The sequence below is a fragment of the Panthera tigris genome, chromosome B4 (assembly GCF_018350195.1).
Source record: "Panthera tigris isolate Pti1 chromosome B4, P.tigris_Pti1_mat1.1, whole genome shotgun sequence".
NCBI lineage: Eukaryota > Metazoa > Chordata > Mammalia > Carnivora > Felidae > Panthera > Panthera tigris.
This window is the reverse complement of record NC_056666.1, coordinates 130779029-130792171: the sequence shown is the minus strand read 5'-3', so window position 1 is coordinate 130792171 and position 13143 is coordinate 130779029. Positions and strand designations below refer to the sequence as shown.

At 51.8% G+C, this 13143-nt stretch overlaps 1 long non-coding RNA gene across 1 annotated transcript; it reads left to right on the top strand.

Annotated features, from left to right (window-relative positions):
• Window positions 1-4807: 4807 nt before the first annotated feature.
• LOC122240160 lies at window positions 4808-6567 on the top strand. The gene is made up of 2 exons (XR_006219517.1): window positions 4808-5129; window positions 5976-6567. It is a non-coding gene; the product is annotated as an uncharacterized LOC122240160 (long non-coding RNA).
• The last annotated feature ends 6576 nt before the right edge of the window (window positions 6568-13143 follow it).

Here is a 13143-nt window from a genome sequence, read left to right as displayed (position 1 = left end):
CCAACGTTTTGTTCTCCTCCTAACAAGGACACAGCGACCTCCACGTCCCTCAAGAAGGCCAGCGGGTCCTCGCCACCGCCGACCCCGGAGACTGTCATCAGCCTGGGGCAGCCCCATCCCACTTTCCTGGTCTTAGGGCAGAATCCGTGGAGACTGCTTCCAGAAAGCATCTGGCTCCTGGGTTATAAATGAATTCTCCGGTCCTGACACCCACTGGGGTCCCACCGTCCCTGGGTCCTGCCTCTCTTGAGGAGGAGCCTGGGGTCAGGGCTGGGCGCTGGATTTATCCACTCCTAGTTAACAGCTGTTTTTACTTTCTTTTTGTTTGTTTTCTCCATGTGTGTATTTCCTAATTTATTTACCTCTTTTTCCCCTTTTTTCTTTTTCTTTTTTTTTTTTTTTTAATTAAAGAGCAAAGCTTTTTATTACTTTGTAATTTAAAAAACTGAAAAAAAAATACTGAAGAACTTTGGGGGGAATTTTGTACTTTTTTCCTGTGTAAATATTGGACTTTTTTGAGCTTTATTGTGGTTGTTAATTTGAAGTAATAAAGTAGAAAAGGATAACGTGACATGGGTAGCCCTCGGTCCACCTCTTTGCTGGGGCGGGGCGAGGGGGAGCCCCTCCCCCCCACCCCCCTCCGCAGCAGACCTGGGAGCGGGTGTGGCTGGCAGTCATAGGTGCCTCCCTGGGGATCTTTTAAATCAATCTTTCAAAAACCGCAGACACCCGCCAGCCTGCCGGGGAGGGGGGGGGGGCCTCATTCAAGTGCAGATTCTGACTCCGGAGGGTTGGTGTGTGGGGACTGAGTGCCCCCTCACAAGGTCCAGATGATGCCTCTGGCCCAGGACCACAACTGCAGAGGAAGGTTGAAAGCTCTCTTCACAACCTGATCTTAACCTACACTAGAATTCTGAGTGAGGTCCTATTAATCTCCCTGCCTTCAGATGGAAAAACAGAGCACAAGTAAAATAACTTGCCCAAGATCACACAGCTAGCTCTCCAGCAGCAGAAGCAGGATCTGAACTCCACCATCCACCAGGGAGCCCTGTGAGTGGGGATCCCGGGGTCGGGTTCCAGGGCCAAAGGTCGCCAGTGACCGTGGGAGGCCTGCCTGGGAGAGTCAGTGGCCCCCCAGCTCTCTGTGTGCTCCCCTCAGGACCTTTCAGGCTGCATATCTGACATCAAGCAGTAAGTGTGGTGTGTTCCCAACTACAGGCCCTGAGGGAAAATCTGAGGAGCTAATATTTTTTTATAAAAAATCTATATCCTGGGGCGCCTGGGTGGCTCAGTCGGTTGAGCGTCTGACTTCGGCTCAGGTCATGATCTCGCGGTTCGTGGGTTCAAGCCCCACATCGGGCTCCGTGCTGACAGCTCGGAGCCTAGAGCCTGCTTTGGATTCTATGTCTCCCTCTCTCTGCCCCTTCCCTGGCTCACAATCTCTCAAAAAAAAAAAAAAAGACATGTTTTAAAAAAAAAGAAAATATGTATCTTTTGCAGCAAAAATCCTAATACTTAGTAACACTAATGTGTTGTTGTATCCTACAATATACGTGAGTTTCCAAATTATAATGAAAATTCTTTTAGGTTTACTTATTTAGAGAGAGGGTGAGAGTGTGCACGGCAAGCGGATGGGGGGTGGGCAGAGAGAGAGAGGGAGAGAGAGAGAATCTAAGCAGTCCGCTCTGTCAGCACAGAGCCCAACATGGGACTTGAACCCATGAACTGCGAGATCATGACCAGAGCCGAAATCAAGAGTCGAACACTTAACCATCTGAGCCACCCAGGCGCCCCTCAAAATTACAATTTTAATATTACTATTAAATATATGCCTGTGGAGTAAAGAGGTGTGTTTACAGTTTTCGGGGGGATTTTATTGTCCTTGGAATGTATTTCACTAAGGATGTATTGTAAGAGCACAGTGCCCAGAAGTAACTTGAAATTATCCTTTTCTCTGTGGTTATTATATTGATTTAGAAAAAAAAATTATTTTTTTAAATTTGCATCCAAATTAGCATCTAGTGCAACAATGATTTCAGGAGTGGATTCCTTAGTGCCCCTTCCCCATGTAGCCCCTCCCCCCTCCCACGACCCCTCCAGGAACCCTCAGTTTGTTCTCCATATTTATGAGTCTCTTCTGTTTGGTCCCCCTCCCTGTTTTTATATATTTTTTGTTTCCCTTCCCTTATGTTCATCTGTTTTGCCTCTTAAAGTCCTCTTATGAGTGAAGTCATATGATATTTGTCTTTCTCTGACTAATTTCACTTAGCATAATATCCTCCAGTTCCATCCACGTAGTTGCAAATGGCAAGATTTCATTCTTTTTGATTGCCGAGTGATACTCCATTGTGTGTGTGTGTGTGTGTGTGTGTATACCACATCTTCTTTATCCATTCATCCATCGATGGGCATTTGGGCTCTTTCCATACTTTGGCTATTGTCGATAGTGCTGCTATAAACATGCGGGTGCACGTGTCCCTTCGAAACAGCACCCCTGTATCCCGTGGATCAATGCCTAGTAGCGCGATTGCTGGGTCGTAGGGTAGTTCTATTTTTAGTTTTTTGAGGAACCTCCATACTGTTTCCCAGAGCGGCTGCACCAGCTTGCATTCCCATAGAAAAAAAAAATTTGATGTTTATCTACTTTTGAGAGAGAGAGGGAGAGGGAGACACGGAATGCAAAGCAGACTCCAGGCTCTGAGCTGTCAGCACAGAGCCCAACGCGGGGCTTGAACCCACAAACCGCGAGATCATGACCTGAGCCAAAGTCGGATGCTCAGCCAGCTGAGCCACCCAGGCACCCCTGTATTGATTTTAACAATGAGTTAGCGCTCTTCCCCCCATCCTCGTGTTTTCATTTTATTTTGGAGTTGTTACATAGATGAAAGTCAAGCTATATAAAAAGTGAGAATTGCTCCTGTTCCTGTCCCCTCACCCTGTTCCTACCCATGATCCTCGCTGGTTTCTGGCTCATCCTTCCCGTTTCTTAATTCTGTGAGCTAATGTAAAAGGGAGCAGGTGGTGCCTGACAGTCTCTGAGGAACTGACATTTAACTGAGACCAGAGGTGACCAGGATGCGTCAACCGTGCACACGGTTTATTTTTATTAAGTTCGCCAGATAATCACCCGGAAATTTTGCCCGGACTGGAGGGGGCAAACATGCCACTTGGTGAATCATTTTCATTCATGCAACAAACAAACATTGACTGGGCTTGTGTGGGTGCCAGGGAAGCCAGGTGCCGAGCTGAAGCAGAGTAGAGTGCTGGGGTGAGGGGTAGGGAGCACAGGGCTGGAGTCCCGAAGGCCAGCTTGGCCCCTCTGTGACCTTGGGCATTGTCTGGGTCCTGGTTTTCTGTAAAACGGGGGTGATGATACCTGCTTCAGAGGGTGATAGGATTAGGTGAGATGACAGAACAACGTTCGGGTTCTCCATGCCATGTTCCCAACCTTTTGCTCCTAACGATCCTATGAGGTTGGTGGCTAAGGATGCCCGTTTTGTAGATGAGAACACTGAGCCTCAGAGAAACCTGCCTGGCTCCGTAGCCCATGCCTTTAGCCTTCACTACAGCCAGGCATTTTATATGTGCTCAGTAATGGTAACTATACATCTCAAACGTGAGGTGTGACCTTGGCCTCCAGGGGCTCACAGCTTAGGGTAAAGACTCAGACAGACCTAGCAAATGGTTCATCCCGATCCAGAATCCGGTGTGAGATGTTCAGTGTGAACAAGAGACAAAGGAGGGAGGGGAATGTGTCTGGTGTCCTCAAGGAAGGTGTTTCAAAGATACTTGACCTGAGCCTTGAAATGGAACAGTTTGTTGAGGGCAAGTCATTCCTAGCCGAAGAAATAGCATGTGCAAAGGCCCAGAGGTATGATATTCTAATTCCAAGCACAGGGAGGGGCGCCTGGGTGGCTCAGTCGGTTAAGCATCCAACTCTTGTTTTAGCTCAGGTCGTGATCTCACCTTTCATGGGATCGGGTCCCGAGTTGAGCTCTGCACTGACAGTGTAGAGCTTGCTTGGGTTTCTTTCTCTCTCTCTCCCTCTCTCTCTCTCTCTCTCTCTCTCTCTCCCTCTCTCTCTCTCTCTCCCTCTCTCTCTCTCTCTCTCTCTCTCCCTCGCTCTGCCCCTCCCCCACTCATGCTCTGCCTCTCAGTCTCTCAAAAATAAATAAATGTTAAAAAATTAAAAAAAAAAAAGAATTCCAAGCACAGAGAGGAAGGAGAAGATCCAAAGATCCACTCCACAGCAGCTGATGCTGGAGGACACAGAGGTGATTCTGTAAAAACTTGGGGTGCAGAAAGCTGTTCTCACTTGCAAGCAACTCATTATTCCTGAGCCTTGGTTTTCTTATCTGTAAAATGGGAATGATCATGCCATACAGAAGCTGTAGTTCCCCACAGGCCCGACCAATTCAGTGCCTACTCTCCTGCCTGACTTTATCTGCCAGCACCTACAATGTGAGACGCGCCTGATTAGGGGAGAGGATCCCCATGGATGTGAACTTGAGGGATGTGAATCTGGCAACAGTAGACAGGGAGAAGGGTTAGGGAGCCATGCCAACAACCCAGGCAGGAGGCATCCAGAAGGCAAGGATGACTGAACCGTTTCAGAACACGGTCTGTTTTTAGCTCGCTGAGAGAGAGAGAGGAGTCAGGAGGCTGTGAGGTTGCCTGCTTGGACGCCTGAGAGCACAGCAGGAACACCGACCGAAAGCTTGAAAGCAGGTGGAGCTGGAGAAGGGCGTTCTGAGAGTTCCAAACCCGGGGCGGGGAGGCGGCCAGCGAGGTGGGGGGGGAGCAGAGCTGGGGGCGGGGCATCAGAAAGGAGGGCGTGGCCAGCAGCCAGCCGCGAAAGAGCAGTTGAATGGGTGAGGCTGCCGAAAAAGAGAGCTTCTGGCTGACCATTTTGAGTTCCTTAAAAAAGGAATATAATTTAGAAAAAAATGCACGTATCTTAAGTTCACAGCTCCATTGTTCTTCACCTGTCTACACACCTGTGAAATCACCACCTGATGAATTGTAGGCGACTGTCAGGACTGCAGCGGGCTCCCTCCGGCCCCTTCCCATTCAGTGTCCCCCACTCGCGTACAGACACAGGACGCCACCCTTCCGGATTCCATCAACAGGTGATCTTCTGACTCCAGGAGGTGGGAGGAGGCCGTGCGCGCAGGAGCCCCCACGGGAGGAGGAAGGCCTGGGCCCAGCACCTCCTCCGGTGGGTTTTGAGGGTCAGAGACTTGTGCACCTGTTTGGAGGCCGAAGAACCCTTGGGCGGGGGGCGGGGGGGGGGCCGGTGACGGGCTGCAGAAGGTTTAGAGGAGCGGGGAGAGGAGGGGACAGAGGGAGAACCTGGTCTGGGACAAAAGGAGGGGCAGGGCCTCCACCGGACTCGGTTCGGTCACTTCCCCTGTGTGGCTGGTCACCCGCAAAAACACAAGCCCCTGCTGTCACTGCGCTGCTCCTTCCTAGACGGTGGCCTCCCGTCTGCATTCCTACCTACAACCCAGGGCCTCCCACGGGGAGTGGACCCGGCGGACCCCTGTGGCCAGCTCCGGGGGCGGGGGGGGGGCACTCCGGCAGGGCTTTAGCGAAGGGAAGAGCCTTCTACTCCAAGATCCTCTCGCCCTCTGCCGCTCCTCCAGCCATGCCCTAGTTGAGAAACAGATGTGGGCAGGGTTGGAGCTAAGAACGCCGAGCCCTGCGTCACATCCTCCCTCCCAGAGCGCACCACACAAGCGCCGGCAGAAACGCGCCGGTCAGTCCGAGGGATGAACACATTCCCAGCTCCCGCCTCGCCCGGCCGGATCCCCAGCCTGTACGACTCTCTTACTCACGCCACACTTCTCTGGGGCCGTGACCCTGCCGTGGGGGAGAAGGGGTCTGGTGCGCGCACGATCGATGTTGCCGTGGTGACACCTGTCCCCTCCCCTCCTCCTCTCCCTCCGGCCCCTCCCCGCCTCCTCTTCTTTCAGCCTCTCTCCAGCAGCTTCTGTGCCCTCCCAACTGCGTGAGGCCGCAGCCCCCACAGCCTCCTGAGGTTCAGGAAGCTGCCCTTCGGGGCCTGGCTTCACCCAGGCTGTGCTGCCCCTACAGGAGAGGCTGTCGGGACAGGGGAGCAGCCCAGCCGGCTTCCCCGGGTGAGCAGAACGGAGGGCCCAGCCCTGGGGCACAAGGAGGCTCCCCGGGGACTGTAACCTGGCCTCCTGCAGGTCCCGGGGGGAGAATAGCACCGGAGGTAATCACACCTCCCAGCTTTTCATCTCAGCATCTTCAAAGCACCCATGATGAAGGGGCGGCCCCTTTGAAGTCGTACCCAGTCACTGTAGCTCCGAGGCTGGCACGGCCCAGCCTCTTGCTTTCTCCTCTCCTCCCTCTCATCAAAGCCTCTCTGAGGAAACCCTGGACCCTGCCTCCCTAGCTCCCCACCTACAGTGAACCTCTCTTTCCCAATGGCAGCCCTCCAGGGTAGCTGGCCGCAGCCTGGGATTTTGTAGAGAATCTGACCCATGTTCCTAGGAACTCCAAGGAAACTGGCAGTAAATCCTTCTCTTTGGCCTCCTTTCATTTGCTTGTTTGTTCGTTTCAGCTAGGTAAATTAGAAGTGGGACTCGGCCTCACCTACAGGGGAGGGACAGGGGTGTGTATGTGTGTGTGTGTGTGTGTGTGTGTGCACGTATGTGTCTCCACTCAGGCTCTTTTTGCAGCAACCTGTAAATCATCACCAGCCACATCCCTGATTTATACACACACACCCCAGATGGCATCCGAGAAACGGCCTTGCTGATGGCCACTGATGCCCTGAATGTCACCACCCCTACAAGAGAGGCTGTGCGAAGTCGGAAGCATTTTCTCTTGCTGCCCGATTTTCCTAGTCCCCTTTGGGCTGGCATGGGTCCCGGGTTCATGTCACAAACATCCTGTGTGCCAGGCTGCTCTGGTGTGACCTTGGCCTCTCTGCGCCTCAGTTTCCTCATCTGTCAAATGGCAGTCACTGCTGCTTGCTGAGATGACAAAGAGTTTAGTGCATTGCTGGCTCCGAGTGAATGCTCAATAAATAGTAGTTGTGATAAAGGTGATAGAGAGCACACCCCCGTGTGTCAGGTGCTGGGAATGCAAAGATGATTACGATCCGGTCCTTTTTTTGCCCTCCATTTATGGGAGCACTGTTCTCCTGACTTCCAGAAATTCTCTGTGCATTTTAAATCATACACACACACACGCATACGCCCCCCCAATACATATGCCCATATGTATTTGCATTAAATGTGACATCCAGAACTTACTGTCCTTTGTGACATTTGCTTTTTTCCACTTGATGACATATCCAGGGGAACTGATATTTTATCAAGGACCCGAAAGGAGGGGCAGAAGGAAACGGGGCGGAGATAGGAGTCGGGAACATGTTCCCAGTGATGACAACAGCAGCCTCAAGGTCCGACGCTGCTGGAAATAGAATCACTGATGGCAGATCAGAATCAGCCCCGTAGAGCCTGTTTTTGTTTTCAGTTCCAGACAGGAGTTTCACGAAGGGCCTTCTTACTGTTTCTATTTGTAGCTACTAAAAACAGCACACACTGAGTGCCCGTAACATGCCAGGTCCTGTGCCAACAGCCTGACTTGTGTTATCTCATTTAATCCTCACATCAGCCCTGCAGGGATGGATGGTACGGTTAGTAGACCCATTTTACAGAGGAAGAAACTGAGGCTCGGAGAAGCTAAGTGATTTGCTCAAAGCCTCGCAACCTATCAGCGGTGGAGCTGGGCTGTGAACCCAGTGGTTTGGCCACTGCACAGACCAAAGGCCTCAGAAAGAGCCGCCCCCTCCAGATGGCTCTGTCCTAGTGCCTTCGGTGTCTGCTGTTGAAGTCACACGTCAGCCCTTGTCCTTTCCGGGTGACGCTGGGAGAGCCACTTAAACGTCCTGAGCTGCTGGACGTCTGAGGGTTTTCCTCCCCAGACGTCCCCTTTTCCTTAACAGACCCTCCCTTCCCTCTCAGTACTTTGGGTTCCTTAGGGGCTGACTCCACCCCCTGGCGCTGGGGGAGGGCCATGATCTAGGCCTGGCCAATTGGAGCACTGCATCTCCTGGCTACAATCATTGGCTCAGAGAATGGAACATGACTCAAGATGGGCCAATCAGAGGGAGTCCTGGGATCAAACTTTTTGAGACTTCTTGAGAAAGAGGTACTCTGCCATCGTCGCTGTGGGGGACAAGAATGCCCGAGAACGAGGTCGGCGCGTGCGCGCGAACGTACACACACAGGGACGCACACGCGACAGAGAAATAGTGTCCCAATGACCCTGCGGGAAGCCTCCGGTCCGGCTCTGCCTTGCACTTCCTAATTGAGCCCATAAATTCACTTTCTTTGTGTAACTGGAACTGGGTTTCAATCTCTTGGCAAACAAAAGGGTCTGATTCAGGTAAAAAGTTAGCTGGGTCTTCAGTCACATTCTGTGGACGGCAGCGCAACCATCAGCGGTGTGCACAGTACTGGGCTGACATTTTCACATACATTTATCAGGACAGTTCTGCCAGATGGGCTATTCTTACATTCCACCTACTTACTGATGGGGAAACTGAGGCTCCAAGAGGCAAAGCCACATGCCTAAGGTGCTTTGCCTGCCACACCATGCTGCCTTTCCAGGGCACCAGGCCAGGTCCCCCACAGCATCCTTGGGGACAAGTTGGAGACACAGAGGCTGCAGGTAACCTGAGTGCTCTGGGCTCTGGGCCGCTCATCAGCTTGCACTGCTGAGGCCTTCGCTCTTCTGGAATCTGCACTCACCTGCCAAATGCTAGGAGTGGGTTTTGGATGTGGAGATAATCCAACCAGGTCCCTACCATTGAGAGGTTCTCAGATGCACAGTGAGAAGAAAACAGAAGGAAACAGTAGATCATTTATTTAAATAACCTTTGTTCTTATTTCGGAAATATTACATGCTTTTGCCAACAAATTTTGGAAAATACAGGGAAACAAGGTGGCTGGGGAGGGGGAAGGTAACCAAACCAATATTTATAACCCTGCCACTTAGAAGGACCCACTGTTGCCCTGCATCCGGCTCTCTGCTGTCAGCATAGAGCCTGCTTCAGATTTCAGATCATCTGTCTCCCCCCCCCCCCACCCCGCTGTCTCTGCACCTCCCCGCCTCACGTTCTCTCTCTCAAAAATAAATATTTAATAAAAGGACCCACTGTTGGCATTTTGTCATATTTCCTTCCAATCTTTCTTCTAATCTTTTTTTTTTTTTTTTTACAGAGTTCAGGTTGTCATGCAAATGTATTACTTCCTTTTTACTCATTATGATTCCTAATCATTTCCCCACGTTATCAGAAATGTGTAAAGAGGCTATTTTAATACCTACACAATATGCCATTGTATGGATCAGTACGGAATTTACTTCACGGTTCTTTGATGACTTTCAGGTTATTTCCAAACTTTCTGTTGTGGAGAAACGAATTCAGACATGGGGAAAATAGGGGAGGGATCGAGAAGGAACCAAAAGATGACCTCTGGTACGGTCTTTGAGGGAAGAGTAGCTGTTTGCTGGAGGTGGAAAAAGGCATTCTGCCTTCAGTACCCACTGGGCACGTGTAAAGATGACTGGTGGGCGGGGAACTGTTATAATTGTCCAGAGATAAGGGGACCGGAACCAGGGCAGTGACCCCATGCGTGGAGGGGAGAAGGGACCGACGTGAGCAGCATCTTTGAGCCTCCGTGGATGGGCAATTGCATGGACTGGGGAGGAGGCAGAGGGGGTGGACACTGATCTTCATTTTGGAAAGCCTGGGAGAGAGAACGAGGAAAAGCAGAGAGCAAACAACCAGGGTTCCCACTTCCTCCTGCGAACCTGCCGTGTCACCCAGGTCAGGTGACTTTCTGTCTTCAAGCCTAAAAATACCCACGACTTGTCTCTGACCCCACCAGCCTAGGGCCTCCGTAAGTTGAGACCCAAAAGTTAAGTAGGTACCCTTGACGAGCAGGGGCTGAGAACCCGAATTTGGGTGCGGTTTGGCCCCAACACTCTGAAGGGGTTGGCGGAGGTCGGAATGTGTCTGCTTTGTAAGCTTTCTACGCTAAGCATGAGAAATCGTGAAACCGGGACCAGAACTTTGCCCTGGAGAGCTGGAAAGTCATACACAGATGACTACAACGCAACCAATAAGGCTTGTTCTGTGTGTTGGGACAGCCGTGAGGAACTTCTTACCTGAGGCTGGGAAAGAATTTTTTTATAGGACTCTTTCTAGAAGGTATTCATTAGTGCTACAGATACCTTTTGAGCGTGTTCTCTATGCCAACCCCAGTATTAAGTACTGGGATTAGATCAGGAAACAAAAAGAATGTACATCTTTGTCCTCACGGAGCTTTTGTGCTACTGACGGAAGACAGAAAAACAGGCAAACTATCTATTAAGATAGAAATTAAGCGATAAGGGGAAAAATAGAGCATAGTAAGAGGGAAATCAGGAGTGCATGTGAGGGACTTGGCAATTTTATTGGTGTGGTCAGGGAAGGCCTCAATGAGTGAGGAACATTTGAACAAATCCTTGAAGAAGATGAGGGAGGGACCATTTGGATATCTGAGGGAACAGTGATCCTAGCAACTGGAACAGCCAGTGCAAAGGATTTGAGGCAGAGTGTGCTTGGCTTGTCCTAGGAACAGAAAGTGGTCAGTGTGGAGAGAAAGAAGAGGTGGCGATGAGGTTGGACAAACCTTGGTGGATAGAATGTCAAATCAAGCAAGGCTTTGTGAGGATTTGTAAGGACTTTTGCTTTTACTCAGAGTAAAATGGGGGAACAATGGGGGTTTTTTGAGCAAAGGACTCCCGTGTTCTGACTTGGGTTTTAAAAGAATCCCTCTAGGGGTGCCTGGCTGGCTCAGTCAGTGAAAAGTGTGACTTCTTGAGCTTATTTATTTATTTTGAGAGAGAGTGTGTGTGTGCAAGACCACGTGTGTGGGGGAAGGGCAGAGAGAGGAAGAGAGAGAATCCCAAGCAGGTTCTGCTCTGTCAGCACAGAGCCCCATTTGGGGCCTGATCCCATGACCCATGAGATCACGACCTGAGCCAAAATCAAGAGTCCGACGCTGAAATGACTGAGCCACCCAAGCATCCCTAAAAATAAAATCTTAAAAAATAATAATAAAACAAAAGAATCCATCTTGCTCCTATACTGATAGAGACAGGGATGAGGTTGGAATAAGAAAACAGGTTAGGAGAACATTGTGATAATCTTGGTCAGTTTGGGCTGCTGTAACAAATTACCATAGACCGGGTGGCTTATCAACAACAGAAATTTATTTCTCATAGTTCTGGAGGCCGTAAGTCTGAGATCAGGGTGCCCTGCCAGCGCGATTGGGTTCTGATGAGAATCCCCTTCTGGGTTATCGATTGCCAACCTTTCTATTCTCACATGGCAGAAAGGCTAGAGGACTCCCTGGGATCCTTTTTATAAGGGCACTAATCCGACTCATTAGGGCTCCACCCTCGTGACCTAATGACTTCCCAAAGTCCCCACCTCCAATACCATCATACTGGGAGTTAGGATTTCAGCATATGAATTTGCGGGAGACACATTCAGTCTATAACAAGAATATTGCTGTGATCCTTGGCAGAAACTGGACGACGGTGTTAGCAGGGGAGATGGGGTGGAAGAGATTAGAGTCTAGATATATTTTGCAGGTAGAGCCAAGAGGATTTCCTGCTCCAGTGGGTAACGGAGTGGAAGGAGGGATTCGGAGATGACTCCAGGAGTTCTGCCCTGAGCACTGGAAAGACAGAGTTGCCAACAGAGGCTGCGAGGTGTGGGTTTGTATGTGTTTGGAAGGCACGCTGACTTTGAGATGTCTACTGGACCTCAAGTATGAGTTTTTTTGTTTACTTATTTATTTATTTATTTTGAGAGAGAGAGAGGCAGTGTGAGTAGGGGAGGAACAGAATGGGGGGAGGGAGGGAGGGGGAGAGAGAGAATCCCAAGCAGTCTCCTCACTGCCAGGGGAAAGCCTGCGGGGGTGGGGGGTGGTGAAACTGAGCCACCCAGGCGCCCCATCAAGCATGGAAGTGTTGAGTAGACAGCTCAGGAGAGGAGTCTGGGCAGGGGATATAAATACATTTGGGGATCTGAGCACACCAACGGCCAGAACTTGATTGGATTTTTTTCAGTTAAGTGGGTAAGGTGTAGACCCGGCAAACAGGAATGGGATAGGCGGCTTGAATGACCTCTGAAAAATTTTGCTGGTTAGGCTGCCTAGAGACAGGCGGGGCAAGAATGAAGCGCCTCTGTGAATTGGCACGGGAAGAAAAAGTCTCGTTCTCTGCTCTGCAATTTCATCTCGCGTGATTGCATATAGGACTTCAGTACACGTTAATTCCGCATTTCCACAAGCAGCCTCACTCGACAAATAGCCATTATATATTGTTCCATCTTCAAAACAGGCCCAAATGGAGGTAATTAGGGTTAAGAAAAGTGAAGCGCCAGACAGCCTGCGAGGGTCGGGGACAGACCTCGGAGCCCACGACTCTGTCTGTGCACCCGAAGAAGCTCTGTGGTGGGCAGGGTTGGGGGGTCGAATTGAGGTGGGGGAGACGACTCTTGAGGGTTTGTTTGCGAGCGCCGGGAGAACCTAGGTCTGCCGCACCACCCCGCGGAGAGCTGGGGGTTCCGGGCGCGGCCCCTTTAAGGCCGGGCGGGTGATCTCAGCGGCGAGTTCGCCGCCCCGCCCTCCCCGGAGGCGTGCTCAGCGCGCAGGCGCGCCGCGGCGGCACTCCGCTGGGCCCGGGACCCGCCGGCGGCGGCGAGACACCGGGGCTGCGGCGCCGCCCGCCCGTCCCGCCAGGAGAGTCCGGCTGCCGCGCGCCGTCCGCACACGCCACCGCCACCGCAGCCATGGGCTCCTGAGGTACCCAGCCTGGCCGGCCTCGCGCCGAGGCCCCGAGGGGGGTGGCTGCGGACTCCCGGGGGCGGGGGCTGCTCGGTCTTGGAGAGGCCCGCGCGGGGAGCGCCCCACGGGTCGCGTTGGTCGCAGGTCCCGGGGGGGCGGGGAAGGCACGAAGGTGGCCGGCCCGGCCGACGAGGGAGGGGGCGTCCGCCGCCCAGCCCGTCGCGCCCTGCGCCCCCTCCCCGCCCTGCAGGGTCGCCGGGCT